The 23242-nt window shown below is 40.9% G+C and overlaps 1 protein-coding gene across 3 annotated transcripts in view; it reads left to right on the top strand.

Annotated features, from left to right (window-relative positions):
- The first annotated feature begins 783 nt into the window (after positions 1-783).
- The window catches only part of Mid1 (midline 1), a 136237-nt gene continuing 113778 nt past the window's right edge, over positions 784-23242 (top strand). For 2 of the 3 annotated variants that reach the window (XM_042680528.1, XM_042680525.1), the window contains exon 1: positions 784-1069. The gene's annotated coding sequence lies outside the window, so the exon portion shown is untranslated. The remainder of the gene's footprint in view (positions 1070-23242) is intronic. The other variant, XM_042680527.1, reaches the window with a different exon arrangement.

The raw sequence follows: 23242 nt of genomic DNA, 5'->3' as shown, positions 1-23242 counted from the left end.
GAGGTTTCCAAGAAGCCAGCTAGTTGACCTGTCATCCTGCTCAGATGATGTCTAGCTTGCCCAAGTTAGTGATTAAGCTAAGCAAATCACTCGTAGGTAAGGCAACTCATACTGAAGAGTGGATGCCCTTATGTTTAACTTTTTTTTTTTCCTTCACAAAAATCAGTGTTTGTTGTTCTTAGGAGAATTTTTTCTTAAATCAGAATTTCTATCTTGGGTCCTCAGTGATGAGATTCTTGTTCACTTGCTTCACTTCAAAATATTTGTGTGTACATAGCCCATTAAAATTTGCTTTGTTTTCTAAACTGGATATACAGTTTATGAGAAGATGAATTGTGTAACAGCCTTCTTGAGTGCTTGTTTCTGTTAAAGAATTTGACTTCTTCCCCAGCTGTGAAAGTTGGTATCTAATGGAAGATACTCTTAAAAAAAATTTTCCTTATGTCTTAAGCGTTGAACTTTCCTGGCTGAAAGAATTCAAACACCTTCCAAGCACTTGGATGCTTTTACGAAGCTCTTCAAAATGCAAGGATGTAGGCCCCAAGCTAGGCTCCTTGAGCTCAGAGCAGACAGTGCTGCAAGATAAGAATAGAACTCATCCTTTTACTTTGGGAGCTCAGGGCACTGTTTCCAGCTGCTTCCAGTCATTTGACTCCAGATAGCTGTCCTAATCCGGGAGGAGGCAGGGTCTCTGGCTCCCAGGACCACCCCCTGCTCCTGATTGGCCAGATTCCTCCATGGCTGGAGCCCGCCGCCTACGACGTCCCTGAGAACTGATTTGAAATAAGAGCCCAGGCTGTCCTGGCTTCCCTGCACCCGACTTTTCATAGGCTGGGAAAGGAAAGGTTGAGAAACTTGACATTGTCTCGGGGCAGAGTGCGTGTAGCAACAGATCAAAGAAAAAGAGGACGAGAAAACGTGCTCTTGGCTGCCTGTGGATTCCGCCGCTTGCTTTTGTCTCGCGGGCTTCTGTTGGCTTTGGTGTCTCTCCCCTCGGAAGACTCCGGCGGGCGCATTGATGCAGCTCACTCCCTGCCGAATGGGTCATGGAATTCTAAACATGAGTCAGGTAAGCCTGGCGGCTGTGCGGAGCCCCGAGGGTGGGTTCAGCGTGGGATCCCCGAGACCTGTTGTTACTCCTGGAGTCTGGGAGTGTGCGCACACGCAGGTACCTGCCTGGATCCCCTGAGCAGAGAGAGGGGCAGCGTTTTCCTAAGGCGACACAGGGACCAAATTCCCTTAGCTCCCCAACGCTATTAGTCCTCACCACCCCACCCTCTCTTTTTGCTTCTTCATGGTGGGTGGTGATGGCAAGCAGTCGCTCTAGGGCTGGAAAGCGGTTTGAAGAATATGTAAATCCATCTCAGTTTTCAGCCTCCGGAATGTATTGTGTGGAATGTATCTCCTGTTCTTTAGCCTCTATGCTTTAGGGTGGAATAAAGACAAACGCTACGCGTATCTTAAAAAAAGAATGGGGCAAGAGGATGGCCTCTCTCAGTTGGGCTTTCCTTTCTAAGGACTTAGTATCAGAGGAGGAGTTACCGGACCAAGTCCAGTAGAACAGCCATTCCCCCCAAAAGGCAGATTTTATTTTTGTTTTGTTTTGTCTTAACAGTTTGGAAGCTATTGCTTCTGGATGTAAGAAGACAGCCTTGAAGTAATGAGCGGAAGAAGGGTTTGGGGATTACTGAAATGAGTCTTTGAAAAAGAATTCTAAGCCAGCAGCTTCTTCCGTGGCTCTAGGGCATGATAATAAAATTCCTTATCAGCTCAGCAGGGGTTTATAGCTTTGCCATTAAGGGAGAAAAGAACAGGAAAAGGTGGATTAGGAAACCAAGAAAGGGTGTAATTTACAACTCAATCAAAGTTATGGAAGAACATGATGTCAATATTTAAATATCAGTATCAGTACTGGGCCAAGGAAGAGTGGACTGGGAGAAAGGGCCAGTTGTTGGGGAAGAGCGTGCTGTGGGGACTAGGGATGGAAAGTTAGCATCTGCTTTACCACAGAAAAGGCTCTTGCTTTTTTCTTCTAAGTGGGCAAGGTATGCTCCATGGGTGTGCTCACTTGGGGGAAGTGAGCCCTTCGTTGAACAGCCGAGGCTAAGGGTTTCGGACTTTTCTGTTGCTTTCCAGTGGCTTTAGGAGGTGAAGCAGAGCCCCCACCTGACTGGTCAGGCGCAAAGACCCTCAGCCCTCTGGTTCCTTCAAACACTCCTAAGCAAGTTTCAGGAGTGCCAAAAAGCCTATGTCGTGCCCTGAGCTCTCAGTAAATTGCCTTCATCTTCCAAGACGCTGTGTGGGGTGGAAGCTGCTTTTATATTTCACACTCCTACAGTCCAGCCACCTTCTTTCAATGTCCTGCAATCAGATGGGGTGAGAAAGAGGAGCAAGAAGGTCAGTAGAATGGACGAGAGAGAGAGAGAGAGAGAGAGAGAGAGGCAGTAATATTTTTGGATTTTTGATAAAACTCTGAAGCCGGAACAAAGAAGTCATCCGATACTTGTGGAGCCACCTGTCCTCTCTCAGTGGCTCAATTTCCAGAATCCTCCTTCCCACACAGTTCCTCTGGGACAGTGGCTCTCCCTATGTGTGATGCCCTCGGAATGCCTTCCTGACTGTGCAATGCTCTTTCCCATGCATAGCTTCATGTGAAGTTGGAAACCAGCCAGGATTGAAGTTTTAAGGGCACAAAGTCCACATGTAGGAGCTCCTGATTTCAGAAGTGAACAACTTCTGAGTTCCACATGTATAGGGACATAGCAAACTTTCTTTGGGGCCTGCTGGGTACTTACTTGAGAAGAGGGCAGAGGGGAGGATGGGACAGAAGAGAAGGAGAAAGGTCCATTGTTCATCAAAGCAGCCCAGACAGTCCAAGATGATGGAGGGGAGAAGAGATGGTTCTATTATTGCATGGGTGAACCCCCCCCCCCCCAGCTTTGTTCTAGTTTCCCGTTGAGGAAACCTGACTGCTACATCCAGGCAGGGCGAGTAGCACCCATCAGCCAATGTGTCACCTCAGCCCCACAGCTCCCAGTGGCTCTGCAGGGTTAACTATCAAACCCGACCCATGTGTCATCAACTCAGCAACGAAATTCAATCTTTTCCCTGGTGAGTGATCCATCCCTAGGGCTGTACCAACGCAACCCGCACAGACTCCTGCCACCCACTAGCCAGAAACTGCGGGGCCAGAAATTGCCAACAGAATCAGAAGGCTGCTTGGCTGGCTGTAAGTTTTTGAGAGGGTCAGGCATTCTAGGTCGGCAGCAAAGGAATGAGGGAAGACAGAATTCTTTGAGGGTAAGGCCACACGGCGGCATTAGGGTAAAAAAGAAAATGTAAACTTGACTTGCCTTTATCAGGAAGTAATTTGTTAAAATGTATGCCAACCTTTCTCTGCACCCTGATTATAAATGAGAAACTTTCCCGAACCTTCCTCAAGGAATGTGATGTGTTCCTAGGCAAAAGGAAAGGCATGGCCACCTGTTCTACAAGCCCAGCCAAAAACAACAGGTTTGCCTGTGCCATTCCCACAACTGCAAATATCCTCCCCCAAGAGCAAGCTACTCATTGTCCTTCTGTGGGCAAAAAACAAATACTTCATTCTTAAGCTAGAAAAAGGTATTCTCCAGACAAAATGGCCTACCAGACATATTTTGTGTTTTTAACATTCTGACAACTTTCAAAAATAGTCATAGGGAAGACATGGGGGCTCTAGTTCACTTTTAGCCACAGAGCGGGGACATTCTTGCAAGGCTAGAGGGCAGCGGCTAGAGGATGCGGTGACTCAGCTTGATTGGCCCGTTTTGCATTCTTTTGATTGGAATTAACATGCCCAAGGACATCTGGTTTAATAATGAAAGTCTTCATAGTAATCTTTTCTCCAAGGATTAGAAAGTCCTTTGCAAACATAATCTATTTATTCTCTGCCACATCCAGCGGAGAGAATGAGGGGCAATTTCATCCCCATTGAACAAATGGTAAGGCGAAGGCAAAGGAAAGTTAAGTCTAAAGAGACAGGAAAGTTACAGACAAGTCTGGGAATGAATATGGTATTCACCCACCCAGAAAGACTACCTGTGCAAGTTGAGGTTCTCAAAGGTTCTCAAAGGAGGAAAGCAACCGCTCCTTTTAGCATCCCTTTCCTTCCCATTTTGTACCCAGCATGTGCTGTCCCACTGTGTGGTATGGCTTCCTTCATGTGAAAGTCCTGTTCTCATTTGTTTCCACAGTGAGATCACGCAGCTTTTAGGACATCTAATAGGAAGATAGTGTAACCGGAATTTTAAATATGCATCTGAAAAAAAAATGTTCCCTTTCAACAGATGTTTTAAGTTTTTGCACATGGCTTAGTGAGCTCAAGGTCTTCAACACATGTGAAAATGTTAATTTCTTGCCTGCTATCTCTTTCAGGAAATATTATCATTGTAGGACTTGCTGTTACTTTCAAGGTCCTTGTTGTTCTGAAGTACATTTTTGAGTTGGCTTTTTCTTGCCGTTCCCCTGTGACTCTTGTTCCTACATTTGCCTGGTTGTAGACCGCATAGGCTGCAAGCAAATCCGTTAATTGGCAGTTGCATGTTATCCACAGACATTCCAGCAAGTTTTAAGTCTAAGTGTGTATATGGATGTCTTCTGGCTTTGATCCCTTGTGTGGTAAATAGACATCCAAGGTAGCTATGGCAACCTGGGCTGTGCTTTGGTGAAAGGGAGGGATTTGGTCACTGGACAAAGAATAATCTGTTTGGTTAGGAAAAGATGCGACTCAATCAGGATATCTTTAACCTACACAATTCGAAGACCCTCATTGATCTATATCATTTGGGTCCATCCTTCTAGATAAGCAAAATGAATTAATAGCTGACCACATCAGAGTATTTTGCAGATGTAATTTAAATTCTTTTAAGTCAAGTGGTTGCAACTCTCTTATAAAATGCTAAGGGTGTCCAGCATATCATTCGGTATCATCAACATCCCTGCTGTGCTTAATAGGAGCGTTTTTATTTTTAGAACTTGGTGTGATTTTAAAAGTAGTACTAGGATCTGCTTGTAGGTATGCATTGCACTTATCCACCTGTAGGGGTCAGACTTGAAGTTCCCATGATGGAAGTCTGGGCAATAGACCGCTGCAGGGGCCAGAGAGAATTACTATGCTTATTCAGAACAATTAGTTAGCAATTCTTTAATCTTGTGACCAAAACTGCTATGAAAATTGAGTTCATTCAAAGAAGAGACCATAAATACACTGTGGTTGAAACCTGGGCAATCAAGCCAGGTCAAACAGGAATCTAAGCTCTATTTAGATACGGAACAGAAGATTCTGGCTTATTGTCAACTTTTATTTTACACCAAATTCATCTTTAGGGATTTAGAAGCATATTTACCTAGTTTTATGAACTGGCGTATTTCTGGAGGTTTCTTTAAACAAAAGGGTAATATTAGGCACCCGTCTGGATTCACAAAAACTTCTTTTCCCTCAGAGGAAAGTATTTAATGACATACAAAAGTTAGGATAGATAATGGCTTGCCCAAGAAATGTTAAGGAGCTCCAAAAAATTAGGGCACATATACAGAGTGCTTACAGGGAACTTTCCACCCCAAGCCCCCAACCCCTCAAAAATGATCTCCTTTGTGCTTTAAAAGAGAGGTTCTAATTAAAAAGGCCACACAGGAAAAACTTTAATATCTATTGTTTGTTTCTAAGTAGATCTTATAGTTTTCATAGTCAACTGTTTCTGATGAGTACAATACCCAAGCTTTCTATTTCTTATACCATCCATCATATATACTAGGTTCCTGAAGCATTCAAATATTTACTAGTTCACTCAATAAAGCTATACAATAAGTGATTATTATATGTCAAGAGACTTTTTGAATGCCCAGACATGATTTTGGTATGTTCCCTCCTCTCAAAGAACTTTAATCTGGGTCAGTTTTTATTAGCTGATAGTACAATGAGGGTTAGTTATTACAGGAGAGATGGATGCTTGTTCAGGTTAGGAATCCATTTGAAAAGTGATGATACCCAAAACTATACTGAACCTGGAGGACGTACAAGATAATGTGTAATTGTTGAAACTTAATTGTTTTTATCCAGATATCCATTTGTAGAGTTATAAGCTTTCCTACTTAAGATGAATTGATCATCATTATTAAATGGTAGCTTAATGTATTTTTCTCAATAGAGAAAAAGAATTCATATTTCCAATCCATGAATACTTTATGCTGTTCTGTCTTTTATATAACATGCTCAAATTTTTATTTACTCAATTTAAAAATAAACAATTTAAATCCTTTCAAGTTTCCATTTATTTTAAACAGATAGGAAAAGTTGTACAATATTAATAGGATACCATGTGATATTTTGATATATGGATACTTTGCATAATCAAGTTTAACACATGTATTTCCTCTAACAAGTATCATGTATTTATAACAAAAGCATTCAAAAATCCTTTCTACAAGAGAGCATTGTGTGATATGCACTACACAATCACTAGAACTTCCAACTCATATCTAACTGCCAGTTAGTACCCGTTGAGCAGCCTTTTGTGTTCTGAGAGCTTGTTGTTTCAAATCATAACGTTTTCCATTGAGAAATAATGCCACTGTTGGGACAGGACAGTTCTAGAATACTACTTCAGAAAAACAGTCAATCTAATTAGTGGAAGCTCAAACTCAAAGCTCTAGTGACACTGCTGGGCTATACAATGCAGAAATAGAAAAGGACAAAGAGTCATCATACTTCTGGTACCAGATCAGTTTGGGCAATATTTGAATGGGAAAAGTTGACACTAGTTTTCACTTTTCTCTGTCTCTCTCTGTGCTTGGTACTTTTGATAGCTTCTGAAGGAAATTCAAACGGTAGAGCCTGAAGCTCCCAAAGACACTACTACTGCCGGGGTCTAGGGGCAGTATTTGGGCACCAGGTCATTACCTTTGTCAGGCAGGACTTGCTGGTATGTCTGCCTGTGGTTCAGACCTCTCTTCATTTATTCTTTGTCAGTAACGTGCTTGAACATCTGCATTCACTGGGGTCTTTGTGAGTGGCAGCCAGAGAACACCAGGACCCAGTGAGAGGGAAAGATGGGGGGATGCTTGGACACTGTCTGTCTACTGAGCACTATCTCTTTAGATTAGAATAGATGGAAGGCAATAGCTGTAGTATTCTCTTACCCACGTGAGCACCCGAGATGGTATTATATGTATTTCTAATCATTGGTCTGCCTATCATGAGACTGAGGTACTTTCATCTTAATTATCTTTGAATCCCCAGACCCAAGCACAGGGCCTGGGACACAATAAAGTTTATTAAATGCTGGATAGAAGACATGCGCAGTACATTTTAGTAGGAAGGAGAAATGGAAAAATACTCTCTAAGGTTCAAGGGGCTATGAGAAAGAAAGGGCATTAGAAAGGTCAAAAAAAAAACAGACTAATTCATCAGAACTAGAGAAAAAAAATAAAAGGAGTTGGAATTGCTTAACTATTCAGTTGTGTCGTGGGCCAAGATCAGACCCAGAACATGGCTGGTAGCTTGATGGGGGCTGGAGAAATGCTTCTGAATGAGACCTGCCTTCCTTCAGCTCAAAGCCTAAGCCATGATAGACTCTGCTGCTTGTGCCCTTGGGGTCCAGCTTGATGTTTTGGGCCTAGGCCCATGTACAGTTGCTTTATTTTGTCAGGTGAGTGGCATGCCTGAGGTCATTGAGCAACTGTGAGGTTGTTTCTGGAAGACCAGAGTCATCCATCCATTCCACGCAGATGGCATGCACGTTTAACACAGGGAAATTCAACACATATGCTAGACCAAGCATTTTCACTGCTTCTAGGCGTGACCAGCTGTGTAGTATGGTGAAAATGGTGAAATAGAAATCTTAGAGACACTCAATGGTTCATGGAGACAGCAGATGAATACATTTTCAGAGTATCCATGCTAAACTATATTACCTGTCACAGAGTGTTGCTTCAGCTGTACGTATTTTTGAGGTGATTTTCTGCAGTTATGAGTAAGGGAATTGTTTGTGGACAAGTGGAATTCATTGAATGCCGTGCTGAGTTAGGAATAGCTAGGCAAATGACCAGGTAAAGCAATATAAAGGTAGAAAGAACCACCAAATAATAAAATTTATAGATCTGTACAGAATAGAGTCTTCTAGAAGAAATATATTAGGAATTCAGAAAAAAATTGCTAGATAAGTTGGGCATGGTTGCACATGCCTGTAACTCTAGCCCTCACCTGTAATCTAATCACACAGGAGGCAGAGGCATGAGAATCCAGAGCTCAGAGCTAGCCTGCGCAACTTAGGGAAACCTTGTCTCAAAAAAAAATACTGGTTAAAATGTTATTATTCGTGGTTGAAGAAGGGTTTTTTGGACCCAGTCTTGCTATGTAGTCCAGGTTAGCCCTCAGCTCTAGGCATGCACCATCATACCTGACTTGTAGGTTTCAATTTTAGCACAAGAAACACTTCACCCTCCATCTGGGAGCAAGTCACCAATCAGTTTGTATCTACAACTCACATCTTAGAGAATCCTCATTACATTTTAATTATGCCTGTATCACATGCCTTCTCTTAAGGCATAATTTGGATATTATGTGCTACAATTTAATGGGCTAATAGATTTGAAGACAATTGGAATGTATCGATGACGTAAGAAGTCCAAGCAGGAGAGACTGCATTACCTTTAGGAGATACTCTGGAAATGCACTAAATAGTCTTTTATTTGGATTTTGTCTTCCTTTTGTGTATCTGTTCTATGCCCAACTTTTAGACCAGTATGAAGATGTCTGATAGTAAAACTGAGACTTGTGTTTATTTCTGGGACTCATGCCTGTGATCCTAGCTACTCAGGCAACTGAGATCTAAGGATCAAAGTTTGAAGCCAGCCTGGGCAAGAAAGTTTACAAGACTTCTTAGGTCCAATTTGCCACCAAAAAGCCAGAAGTAGAGCTGTGGCTGAAGTGGTAGAGCACAAGCAAATCCTAAGGTATGATGCTCATACTCTGTGTTTAAACCCCAGTATCTGCACACAAAAAAAGAAAGGAAAAGGTTAGGGAGTGAAATGAATCATTTTTCACAAATGAATCATCTGTGCTTTGGGACCATAAGGCAGGATATGGAAGGAAGTAAAACGTCTGAGTTCTTATAGTCGGTGTGTGATGAGGGAAAGTAGAAGAGGAAAGCTGGCTATTTGATGAGTGATTCAGTTGAGATTCTTTGCCTAGGTCAATGCTTAAATTTTCGAGGAAATTGATGTTTTTATACTGCTTTTTGTATGGCTCTGAGTGAAAAATGAAAAAAATCACAATAATTAATTGAGAGGGACGTGACTTTCTAAGTAGATGATAGTAGACTATTAAACATGATAGTAGACTATGAAATAATGAATATTTATTGCTTCATGTTTCTCAGTGTTTGGCAGACACTTTGTGACTATTTCTCCCCTTCCCAGCATTTCAGCTGTCAGAATTGAATAGTTCCCATATAAACTACATTGTTTTGGTTTAACTAACAAAGAGTGAGAAGACAGGAATTGTTTGTGACAGCCCGAACATTGATAACAGAAGACATTAATGCCTGCAGACATAGCCTACATGGTAAAAATCTGGAAGCAAGAAATGCTTATTATGTTAGGCTAACGCGCTTTGACCTAGTTTTGCTTTTCTGCTTGGAAATTATGTCAGCATTCGTTACATCATCCTTAAGGATGAGCAATTTCACATTCTTGTTTATCTCAGGGTCCTATTATTCGTCTTATTGTATATTGAGTTCTGACCTGTGAGGAACCGAACTAATCCTAATTGACTTGCCTTCTCCTTTTGAGATGAGACTTCTGCCCGATAAAGAGAGAGGATTTTCTGTATTAACAAAACAATCTGAGGCACATCTTCAAAGGCATTCATCTCTCCTCGAACAGAGCCACTGCCCCCTTGAAAGCTCCACCAGGCCATCCAGTTTTCTGTGGCCTGGAGTGAGCTGAGCAATCCTTTCTTTGTCTTGTGGGAATGGACTGGCGGCTCTGCCCAGCACTGCTGTAGTTGAATAACAAGTACAACGCGGAGGTAGAAGAAACCTGTCTCATCCTGACATCTTTCAGTTTGCCCTTGCTTTTTTTCATCCAGGACCAAGTGACTTCCCAGATTTTTCCCATTTAACATGTTCATTGAATACTTTTCCAAATGAATTGTTTCCTCAGTTGATTTCAAACACATTTTTTCCTGCCATTTAATACTTACTATCACTAAGGGAAAGAACCATTTAATTCTTTCATACATTTATGAATTCTAATCTTCAAAGAGGGAGAGTTCTTCTGGTGATCAACTTACATCAAATTTACAAGTATAATTTGCTACCAAAAGGCCTTGAACGGTTTCTGGTGCACATGGTTTGGCATTTCATATTAACAAATGCAATCAGACAAAAGCCCACGGGAATATATGTTTGCAGTTCCTCTGCAAAAAGAAAGAAAGAAAGAAAGAAAGAAAGAAAGAAAGAAAAATCTACCATTTGCTCTTGTTTTCTAATGAGGGCTTTGAAGGGGTAAGAATCCCTTTGTTGTTGGCTTGGTTAAGAATCCTCTGACTAAATGCAGAAAACATAGGAAGGGAGTGGCCCCTTCAAAGCACTACCAGGCCCACTGGCTCTCAGTCAGGTAAATTGCTTATTAGCTTTGGACCATTTAAAGAAGCAGTATGAAAGTAATTGGGGATTGTCTCAATGTCATCCCAGGGGGCCTTTCAATACTGTTTGAAACAATCAACTCCAAGTATTTGTATTTTGTGTCTGATTCTTACATTGTTTGTGTGTGCATGTGTGGGTGCGCATGCGTGTGTGTGCATGTATGTGTGTGTGTGTGTGTGTGTGTGTGTGTGTGTGTGTGTACGTGCGCATACACACATACACATGCTTCAGTACTGGGGCTTGAACTCAGGGCCCAGATGCTATCCCTTAGTTTTTTTGCTCAAGGCTAGCACTACCACTTGAGCCACATCTCCACTTCTGGCTTTTTGCAGGTTCAAAAGTCTTATGGATTACAGCCTGATGCTAATTGAAATACAATTATCCTGAAGAAAAACTTCTTTAGACTATCTTGTGAATCCCCAGTTGGTTCATAACTATTGCCACTCCTAAGCTTCCGGCAGTTATGAGATAGAGTATCCTGTTCCTATAGTGATAGCCATTTCTACAGTATCTTTTTGGGATTGGTGAAGGCAATAAAATATATTTCCCTCATTTTACACAAATAGGAACCTTCGATATACATTGTTTTGTACTCTGAATTTTTTCCAAATTTACCATATATCCTAGAGATCTTTCCATAACTGTACCAGAACATTCCTTTTTTAAAAAACAGCCATGAGCATTTCCATTGTGACAATGCGCCACAATGGAGTTGACCCCTACCGTTCACATGGGTGGGGTCCCGTTTTTTGCCTTTATAATAATGTGCACAAGACACCTCATGCTCATGACTGAGCTCCACCTGGATATGTCTTCGACAACCCTAGAAGAATTGTTGGGTTCCAGGGTGAATAGGGTTTCTAATTTTGATAAGTAAAATGGTCCAGCAGCATGTATGATAGCGTCCCCCAGAACCTACCTGTTGGGTGCATTGTCCAGCAGGGCTTGGAGGCAAGTATCTAGAGCTTTGAACTAATTTTCTGAGGAATGTGGGGCATGTTTGCATGCAGTATAGGGTCATTTGCATCTGGTGCACTGCCTGCTATTGAGAATGGTTCTTGGTACACATTTAGCTGGTTTTTATAATGATTTACCAGGGTAGTATATCTTGGTGACTGTGTACAGGTTAAGTTTCATAGTAATATAGCTAACTGCAAAGATCTGGCGTGAATAGAAGTTGAGCTGGTTCATAGCAAATGTTCATGTAAGATGCTACTTTTCTAGGCTGTTTTTTGCCCATTCCTCTTATTCTTCATTTTTTTTTTTGCCAGTCCTGGGGCTTGAACTCAGGGTTTGGGTACTGTCTGTGGGCTTCTTTGTGCTATGCTCAAGGCTAATACTCTACCATTTGAGCCATAGCACCACTTCCAGCATTTTCTGAGTAGTTTATGGGAGTTAGGAGTCTCACAGACTTTTATGCCTAGGCTGGCTCCGAATTGTCATCCTCCTGAGTAGCTAGGATTACAGACGTGCACCACTGGCCTGGGCTTCACTTTCTCTTCTTCTCCCCCACCCCCCACCAGTCGTGGGGCTTGAACTCTGGGCTTGGGCACTGTCCCTGTGCTCTTCAGCTCAAGGGGAGTGCTCTACTGCTTGAACCACAGTGCCACGTCTGGCCACGTCCGGTTTTCTAGTAGTTTATTGGAGATAAGAGTCTCACGGACTTTTCTGCCTGGGCTGGCTTTGAACTGTGATCCTCAGACCTCAGCCTCCTCAGTAGCTAGGATTACAGGCTTGAGCCACTGGCGCTCAGCTTCGCTTCTCTTCTTAATGAAATAGAATGGTCTCTTCATGAGTTCTAGCCTTTGATTATCATCTTTACAAAAATACTAAAACATTAAGAAAAAATATCTCAACTTGGATACCAAATAAGAGTGTAACATTTATGAGACTGATTTTAATATTAGTGCACAATGGGGTAGTTCTATAATCTGCCTTTTAAAGACTAGGGATATAATGTTTGGTTAAGATCAACTAGAGAACAATGGCATGGGTCTAAATTTTCGATGTATGCTTATCCTATCAATAAGGAAAATCGTGTTTAGAAATATGACACGCCTGTCATCCCTGCTACTCAATAGGCCGAGATCTGAGGGTCGTGGTTCAAAGCCAGCCCAGGCAGGAAAGCCCGTGAGACTCTTATCTCCAAATGAACCACCAGAAAACTGAAGCTCAAAGCGGTAGAGTGCTAGCCTTGTGTGAAAGAGCTCAGGGACAGCACCCAGGCCCTGAGTTTAATCCCTGTGATGGACAAAAAAGAAAAAAAGAAAAAAGAAATATGATACATATTTTATGAGTGATCCACCTAAATCATGTGTGATTGTCATCTCGCCTCTACAGGTGTGTGTTAAATAACTTGTAGAGTGGTACTTGTCAAGAATTGTGAGGATCTGACACTTTACAACATGTTCACTCTAACAATTTGTCTTGCCACTGCTCCTTGGATATTGGCAGAAGATATGAGAGTTCTGCCAACAGAAAGGTCTGAGACAAAGAGCTTTATTACTCACAGCGTGATCTTTCAACAATTAGGTACTTTTACACTATGACATACTTCATATTTAAAACTATAATCAAATGATACCACATTCATGCACATTTATGTATTTATAACCTTTAAACTGAAAAATCAAATAAAAGGCAAGCAGAGTAGTGAATACAAAAGCTAGAAATGGAAAAGAATGTTTTTTAGAGGATTCTAAGAATATAATTCTGGTCACCTCACCATTGCATAGAGAACTGTTTCGATAATGTTATTTCTCAGGGTCCTGTTGCTACAGACATTTTTAATTTTTAAATTTTGAACTAATTATACATGGTTAGGGACTTGAATAAAAAGATAAATACAGGGGAAGGAGCCTCGCACCTTCAGCTCTCTTTGCACCCCTTCCCTAATCTCAGGAATCGGGCTGGGAAGGTGGCTCAGTGGTAGAGCGCTTGCCTTGCATGCTCGAGGCCCTGGGTTCGATTCCTCAGCACCACATAAGCAAAAAGAAAAAAGCTGGAAGTGGCACTGTGGCTCAAGTGGTAGAGCACTAGCCTTGAGCTGAAGAGCTGAGGGACAGTGCCCAGGCCCAGAGTTCAGGCCCCATGACCGGACCCCCCCCCCCCCAAAAAAAAAAAAAAGCCCTAATCTCAGGAATCCAGTCATCTTTTTGCCACTTCTGTTCATTCATCCATATATATAGTATGTGTATGCATGTGTGTATGCTTCTATGTGTGTGTGTGTATATGTGGTTGTGGGTACATGCATAAATAGACAGACAGACAGACAGACAGACAGACAGACAGACAGACAGATAGATAGATAGATAGATAGATATGGAACTGGAGACTGATATGTGTGTATACATATTGGGAGTTGAGGATTGACACATGTGTATATATAATTATGTTTGTGTGTAGATATTTGGAGCTGAGGACTGAAACCATAGCCTTGCACATTTTAGGCAGGCTCTTTACTACCACAAGCTACCACACGATCAATTTGTATAATTTTGTTATTTCAAGAATATTGTATAAATGTATTTAAATAGTGTATAGCCTTTTTTTTTCCTTTGGTCAGTCATGGTACTTGAACTCTGGGCTTGGGCACCCTCCCTGAGCATATGTGCTCAAGATTAGCACTCTGCCACTTTGAGCCACAGCTTCACTCTGTTTTGGGGGTGGTTATTGGAAATAAGAGTCTCATGGACTTTCTTTTCCCAGCTGGCTTCAAACCGTGATCCTCAGATCTCAGCCTCGTGAGTAGTTTAGGATTACAGGTGTGAGCTGTAATCCAGGGGCTGGGTGATTAGTCTTTTTTGAGATTGACATTTATTTCATTCAACATAATTTTCTGAAGATTCATTCGACTAGTTGCACCTATCAATGGCTATTTACCTTTCTTTTGCTGTTGTATCATTCCATGATACAGCTGTACCACAGTTTGGCTATTTGCTTTTTTGAATGATAGGTGGCTTCTGGTTTGAGGAGGTTACAAATAGAATTGATAAGAGCATTTGTGTGCTAGAGTTTGTGTGGCCATTATCATTCCTTATTTGAGTTGCTGCATTTTATTTTATTTTGTATTGAATTGCTCAAACTGTTCAGCAGTGGCTGAAATATTGTCCATTCCCACCAGCAATGTATTCGTGATTCTGTGTTTCCTCATCCCTCCTGGCACCTGAGTGTGTGCTCTCCTTTAGTTTAACCATTTCGGTACTACGTGGTGATGCTCATTTGCATTGGCATTTTAAAAGGTGAAGAAGACACTTGACAATCCAGTCTAGGTGTGTTCAATGAACACATCCAATGGGTCAACGTTGGGAGAGGAATAAACTGTTCAAAATACCAGTGATTGGTAGGTCTTTGGTTGAATCAAATCGCAAAAGATGACCTAGCAGTCCAGCTCATACCTGTAATCCTAGCTTCCTCAGGAGGCTGAGATCTGAGGATCACAGTTTGAAGCCAGCCTGGAAAAGAAAGTCCATGAGACTCTTATCTCCAATGAACCACCAAAAAACCCAGAAGTAGAACTGTAAGTCAAGTGGTAGAGCACTAACCTTGAGCCCAAAAGCTAAAGATAAGCTAGCCCTGCTATAGAAAGTAGATCTTTAAGTGTTATATTGGTCTTCAGTTAAAGACATACATGTGATACTTGAGAAGACATGGCTGACCCCCACCTCTAGCACATTATCTTTTGGAAATAGGTATATTAGAAATCAGGGGAAATTGCCCAAACTATTTAATTCTCCCTTTGCCGCAACATATTCCTGTGCCTTTGCAGTTGCTTCTGCTAAACAGCCGTCATGTGACTGCACCCTCAGCGAGCATCCATTCACAGACGTCATGTGGCGCAGTCATGTGACTGCGCCGTCAGCGAGCATCCATTCACAGGCTCTTTGGCTTGAGTCCCCGTTGTTTCCCACCATCCAGTCTGTTATTCCATGACAAGACCATTCAACTTTAGAACTATTTATTGACATTGGTGTTTAATCATTCTTCGTGGGGGCTGTTCAGCATCCTTGGCCTCCACCCACTAGATGCCAGTATCCCCAAAGAATGCCAGGCAAAAATGTCTAAAGATAGTAATAAATGTCCACTGAGGGGACAAAGTAAGCTCTCTACCCCGCTTTGAGAATCGCCGCTCTGTAGGTAGTTGCTGAAACTTCAGAATCTCCTCACCACCAGGGGGCAGCTTTCAGTACCTACCTGGCTACCTCTTTAAATTCGGTCATGGAAAAAGAGATCAGCCTTTATTTAAAGTTTCCGTTTAATTTTGTAAAATGTAATTTTAACACAGGCATCTAACAACAAAACTATAAGCAGGTTTTACTTTTGTGTTGATATTTTATTGCTTCCATTGGACATTGTGACTATTTGGACAGGCATTAAATTTAATGGATAATAAAATGCCTCAAAATAGGGAATAGCTAGATATGCATACAGAATTTTATGGAGAAATTTGCATGACTCTTGGATCTTCCTTGGACTTAGTGTAATTGTGTATTTCTAATAGAAGAGCTTTTAACAGACACTTAAAGAACTCTAGAACAGGAAAGAGAAAAATCATAGTGTTTTAAAATGTAAATTATACTTATATGTTAACAACAGTTATAAAACCATAGAAAGTACTCTACTTTTTGGTAGGACAAAATGAACATTTTACTTTTTCTGTATTTGATATATTATCAATGTATTTTCCTATCTTAGAATTAAAATAGGTGGAAAATCGTTATTAGTGGAAGTATTACAAGCAGCATTAGAATTAAAATGTGTGTGTTATATTTATATACAAATTATAAGTTACCTGAAAGAATACATTTAACCTCATGAAAAAATCTAGTTATCAGTTATAATTGTTTTATCTCTTGGTGACTGCTAAGCACCACAGAGGGAGATCTCTAGGTTTTTGCTTATAAATTTAAACTAATTTCATTAGTAACAGAATATGTGTGTGTGTGTATGTGCATGTGCGTGTGTGTGTGCGCGTTCGTGTGTGTTTGCTGATACTAGAGCTTGAACTCAGGGCTTAAGCACTGTTCCTTAGTGTTTTTTCTCAAGGTTAGCACTCTATCACTTGAGCCACAGCTCTCCTTCCAGATTTTTTGTTGGTTAATTGGAAATAGTCACATGAACTTTCCTGCCTTGCCTGGCTTTGAACCATCTTCCTTAGATTCCTGCCTCTTGAGTAGCTAGGATTACAGGGGTGAGTCACTGGTGCCTAACTCATTAGTAATTGCTACAATGTACTCCAAGATTCAGACAGTTGTTATCATTAACTTAATGCTATCAGGCCCTGCCTCACACATGCAGTGGAGTTGTATTGCAATTTTAATCTCCCAGGAACACCAAAGCAACTGGGAATGAACCGTTTTGTTTTTCTCAGAAGTGGAGATGTATAAAGTGCATGTAGCTGTTGCTAGCTTTAGGTGGTTTACTTTGAAGTGTTCATGTATTTATGATCCCAGTTGACTAAATTCAAGTGGCAGCAAAGCCTCTTGGGATGGTATGAGTTTAATAAGAAAACTATCAAAAAATACACTGGAATGCACTTTGACTCCTCCCTTACCATATTAGAATACATTTGTAAGTGTATTAATTTTATAACATGACAAATAATACTCAAAGTATTTTTGCAAGTGCTTGATTCCATTTAAAAACTATCCAAAGGGATCTGTAGATTATATTGAGAAAAGGTTTTGGAAGAAACATAATACTAGTCAAGAAACTGATCTTCCCTCATTTATAGGATTGTACAGAGGACTTTGTATGTATGTATGTGTGTGTGTGTGTGTGTGTGTGTGTGTGTGCGCGCGCGCTGCTCTTGGATTTGAACTCAGGCGTGGATACTATCCCTGAGCTTTTTTGCTCAAGGGTAGTGCTCTACCACTTGAGCCACAGAGCTATTTGTGGGTTACTTGGAGATAAAAAAGAGTCTCATGCCTGAGCTGGTTTTGAAATGTGATCCTCAGACCTCAGCCTTCTGAGTCGCTAGGAAGATGACAGGTGTGAGCCACTGGCTCGACTAGTGTCGAAGTTCTTCCTGATAGTTCATGATTACCTTCTAAAATGTCTACTGCTTTGTGTTTGAAGACTTCAAGTTTTATCCTGAAACTCTTGCCAAATGATTGAGCAACTTTGAACATATTATACGCGTTAAAGATCTACATTGGGTGCAGGTGACTCATGCCTATAATCCTACCTGCTTGAGAAGATCATGGTTTGAAGTCAGTCTGGGCAAAAAAGTCCATGAGACTCTCTTCTCGTATTAACCAGCAAAAAGCTAGAAATAGAGTTGAGGCTCCAATGGTAGAGCTCCAGCTTGAGCGAAAAAGCAACAAAGAGCACAAGTTCCTGGGTTTAAGTACTGGCAAGAAAAAGAGTATATTTCTAGCTATCCATATATTATATATTACATTTATACATTAAATTATTGTTGGCCTTTGGGCCCAAATATTTTTTTTTTCTTTAAAGTAAGTATATAATAGCAAAGCCAGGTGCAGTGGACCATGCCTGTAATCCTAGCAAGTCAGGAGGCTGAGATCGGAGGATCCTGGTTTGAAGAAAGCTCAGGCAGGAAAGTCCATGAGACTCTTATCACCAATTAACTAGCAAAAAGCTGGATCCCCTCCCCGCAAAGAAGCTGGAAGTGGAGCTGTGGCTCAAGTGATTGAGCAAAAACGCCCAGGGACAGGTCCCAGGCCCTGAGTTAAAGCCCTAAGACCAGAAGCAAACATGAAAAAGTATACAATAGCAAATATCTGGCTAGTTAGAAATATCCAACACTTACCTGTACATGTTAAACTAAAGCTTCCTTTCCTTTACTAAATTGTGGCATACATGCTTCAAAAACTATGTTCCTGCTAATTAACATCTAGACATCATAGCTGAGCTTAAAATCTCAGCACTGGGGAGAATGAAACTGAAGGATCCTAAGTTCAAGGCCAATCTGGGCTACATTGTGCGATGCTGTCTCAAAATGAAACAAAACAAAAATCCTGGAATAACCACTTACAAAGTTAAATAAAAAATGTGAAAGTGCGAGAGTAGATAGAATTTAGTAGTTTAGCCTAGCACAGGTGAGCCCTTGGTTCAATCTGCAGAAGACAGACAGCTAGACAGAACAATAGATTCCCTTTCCACTTACACTGGAACAGCAGTCTATAACGTTGAATCATCATAGTTGCTTTAAATCCTGATACTTTGCCAAATCAATTAATTCCTTATTATGCTTGCTACAGATTCTGCATCACTGGTAGTTGAAAGTCTTCAGTTAATAGTGTGTGTGTGTGTGTGTGTGTGTGTGTACGTGTGTGCACGCACGTGTGCACACGCGTGAACATGTGCCGGTCCTAGGGCTTGAACTCAGGGCCTGGGCCCTCTCCTTGAGCTTCTTTTGCTCAAGGCTAGTGCTCTACTACTTGAGCCAAAGCTCCACTTCTGGCTTTTTTTGTGATTGAGAAAAGAGTCTCAAGATGTTTCTACCCTGGCTGGCTTTGAACCAGGATCCTCAGATCTCAGTCTCCTGAATAGCTAGGATTACAGGTGTGAGCCACTGTGGTGCCTTTGTCCTGTCTAAATTTTGACCATGTTAGCAACTCCTTTCTAATGATCCCTCAGGAAGGCTAGGACCATGGGGGAGGGGGAGTCTCTGGGTACCCATTCCAAAGATGGACAAGAAAGGGCAATATGCTCCCTTTGACGAAATCCGTATCTGCTTCCTTGTGTTGCTTCTTCTGGATTGCTTTCCCCCACTTGGCCCTCCTTACCCAATAAAGAACACGGTGAAGTCATTCTGCTCTGTGACGGCCCTTCACAGACAAGCTAACACAGCCTTCCTGGGGCATTTTTCCAGGCTAAATATGCCCAGATGTGTTTAATTTTGACTGTATCCTTCAGGATCAAGCAATGTTAGTAAGTACAAATGTTGAACACCAAAAAGATCTATCCAGGAGAGAAACAGACTCAGGTGACTGGAAGATAGATAGCACTCAGTTTCTAATAGCCGTGATCTGAATGCCACTATTTTAGCCTCTCTACCTGGATTATGGAGATTTTTGCCTACCTCCTTTCTGCTAGTGGTGCAAGAAAATCATGACAACAAGTATCTAGATACCCAAGGAAAATGAGTATGGAAATCGTGCTTTTTTTTTTTTTTGCTTGCTTTGTTACAGGTGAGTAGTGCAATATTGTTGTGTTATGTGTTATAGGACTCAAAATATTGATCAAATAGAGGAGTCCTAGGGTAGAAGAGGAGAAAAATGTGATAAAAAATGTAGAAGAAAAAGGTAGGGAAATTAGGAAATTTCTTCAGACATTTGGAAAGCTGAAGACTACATGTAATTTTAGACATCTTCAGTATTTTCATTAGAAGACAAAAACATTTTCATGTAGAAGACTAAACCTCTTGGAAGTGAATTCAACAATCGGACAGCATAAGACCATGTTCAAGGCTGACAAACCAAAGTAGTAACGAATGAAAAGCAAGGTTGAGCTAACTATATACCTGAAGCTCGGAGGCATGGCGGGTTCCTTGCCTTGTACAGCACTTGGCATCTGCTCCATAGATATTTGTTGGCTGAATGATAGAATGTAATGTATGGCAGAGTGATGGCCCAGGCGGCGTGCCCAGATTCATAGGCATCTCTCTGGACAAGAAGAAAACTATGTGTGGGCTTTTTATCAGCATTTGGAAAAACCCAAAGGATATTGAACAATCACTTTTCCAATGATGGCTTCATCAGTTATTTCTAAACCTAGGGCATTGTGAAGAGTTGAGAGGTTTGAAAACACACTGTGCAAGGTGAGAGAAGCCAGTCACGAAAGGCCACATATTGTCTGATCCGTTTATGAGAAATCTCCAGAAGAGACATCGATAGAGACAGAAAGATTAGTAGTTGCCAGGAGCTGAGTGTGCTAATGGGGTGATGAAAATGATTTGGAATTCGATTGTGGTGATGGTTACACAACTCTGAATATACTAAAAATCACTGCATTGTATTCTCAAAAGTAGTGCTTATATATATGTACACACACACACACACACACATATATGTATATACACATACATATATGTGTGTGTGTGTGTGTATATATATATATATATATATATGTATATTACATCTCAATACAGTTGACAAAATTCTTTTAAGAACCACATGCGTAATTTTGTGAGATTTGTATCCTAAAGTAAAATACTCTTCTGTGTTTCTAAAGGTAACAAACAAAATACCCTCACAGTCCTTGGGGGTGTCTTCCCGTTCCCAATAGTGGATAAAATATGCGTGCTCATGCTGTGTATGTGAATGAGAGACAGAGACAGAGAGAGACAGATGAGAGGGGAGGATGGGAGACATTCAAAAGAGGATCATGTCACTTCTAAGATCTATGGGTTAACCCCTTTGTATTAGGGGATAACTTGTGGAGCTGTTTATACTATTCTTTTGAATGGCACACACCACATGCATCTAGGCTGAAGTCAGCATCTATGTTCACAAAACATCAGTTAATAAATACTTTGGCCTTTGCAGTTGCTTTCAAGCTCTGGAGCTCAATTCTAAAGCATTGGATATAGCCATGCTCTAACAACTGGATGTTTATGGATATTGACGGTTGATGTTCATGTAATCCTTGTGAGACAATCGCTTTAAGATGTAAGAAACATTTTAAGCTTATGTATCACACTAAACCAGGCCCCGTTTGGGTTTGGCACACTAGCTGCCTATTGGCTAGTTTTCAGACTCTGCTCTAGACCAATGACTTAGAGACTGTACTCATCAGCGCATTTTTGGGAAGTCTGTTAGATTCCTTAAGTCTGTACACAAGGGAAAACAATAGTGTTCCATTATGTTTAAGGCTAAGCTGTTTGGAGGCCACATTTGAACAGTTAATTTTTTTAAGCAAATTTTGAAGAATTGGTTAATAGATACTTTGAAAATAAGTATTCAATGTATAATAATGCTACCTTGTATCTTTTTTTAAAATTTTTTAAGTCAAAGAAGCTAAGAATATCTTGAACTTTGCCCATTAAGAAGTCTGCCAAGGTTGTGGATTGTAAAGCCCTGGGAATTTTTCATTGCCCCTGGCTGCGGAATTTTTAACAGCAAAGTTATTCATTAGGTCCACATTAAAAAAAAAAGATCAACTGTGCTTCTTTATACTGTATCTGCATTTGATACAATTCCAGAATGATGATCTTTAATTTGGCTATTGAGTGTATCCATTGTTATTTTAATGACAAGTAATTGAACAGAAAAGGGCTCTTCAAGGGAGCAAGGCTCTTAAAGCTGGAAATGAAAGACCAGGCCATAGGCACAGTAGGTGTTAAGATGGCTCCCAGACCACTCAGCCTCTAAGATTCTGGCAATGCTTCCTGAGTAATGAGCCAGAAATGCAGAAGGAAGAAAACCTGGGAAACATGGTGGTTATTTTATATTACTTTGGGGTTTATTTTTAAGCATAGGTCAGAAGTTGAGGAGCCTGGGGATTTGGGAGAGTATTTGCCCCAGTCTCCTCAACCTTGCAGTATCCATCTTGGTCCTCTTAAAGGGAAGTGTTATGCTCAATTAATTTGAAGGAAAAATAAGAGAAATCAGGAAAATATCACCACCGTGTAGGGCACAACTTTTTTCTCTGACTTTACCGTGCATGCATTAATGAGTTAAGTAAGGACTTAATGAAGTCACAGTTCTCAGATCCTGTAGGTATTCAAGACAAATATGGACCTGACCTCTTGGGGCTTCCAATGCACTCATCTTTACAGTAAACCCCAAAGAAATCTCCTAACAAATATGGAAACTACAGAATTTTCTTCCTAATCCTGAAACGTACTTTTCTCTTTCTTGGTCACAAAATGGCTATAGCATTCTAATATTAAATAATGTATATAAAATACTTTAATCATCAAGGCTAAAGCCTGCCTTCCAAGGAGACAATGACAACTCTGTTCTAATGAAAATAGGAGAGATGAAGAGATTAGGATGATTTCTCTGAAAAATTAAAAGTATTTCCTGCAAGCCAGGTGATGGTGGCTCATGCCTGGTCTGTAACCCTAGCTGCTCAGGAGGCTGAGACCTGAGGATCATGGTTGGAAGCCAGCCTGGCCAGAAAAGTCCTCGTGAGACTCTTTATCTCCAATTAACTACTCAAAAACTGGAAGTGGTACTGTGGTTCCAATGGTAGAGCATAAGCCTTGAGTGCAAAGAGGCTCAAGGACAGCGCCCAGACCCTGAATTCAAGCCCTACAACTGACAAAGTATTTCATGCAAATGATTCTCACAACCCTCACAGTGACTTGGATATGCTACTTCTGTAGGGACCTTTTAACATTTTTGTCCTTCCTTCTAGCTGCATGAGTTATATTACTATTACTCTTTTACAAATGTGTGCAGTGGGGCCTTAGAAGATATATTAGATATCATCAGAAGCCATTATATTATTGAAGATAATATTAGAAGATATAGGCAGTTTCAAATGGAACAAAGGCCTATTTCTAATCCCCTTCCTTCTCTTTCCATGACATCAGCTTTACTAATTACTATTTCCATTTTTCCAACAGAAAATTTAGGAAAATT

This window comes from Dipodomys spectabilis, unplaced genomic scaffold, assembly GCF_019054845.1.
Source record: "Dipodomys spectabilis isolate Male_0828 unplaced genomic scaffold, ASM1905484v1 ptg000061l, whole genome shotgun sequence".
In the NCBI taxonomy this organism is placed as follows: Eukaryota; Metazoa; Chordata; class Mammalia; order Rodentia; family Heteromyidae; genus Dipodomys; species Dipodomys spectabilis.
The sequence above is the reverse complement of the archived record's forward strand: the minus strand, read 5'-3'. Positions and strand labels throughout refer to the sequence as shown.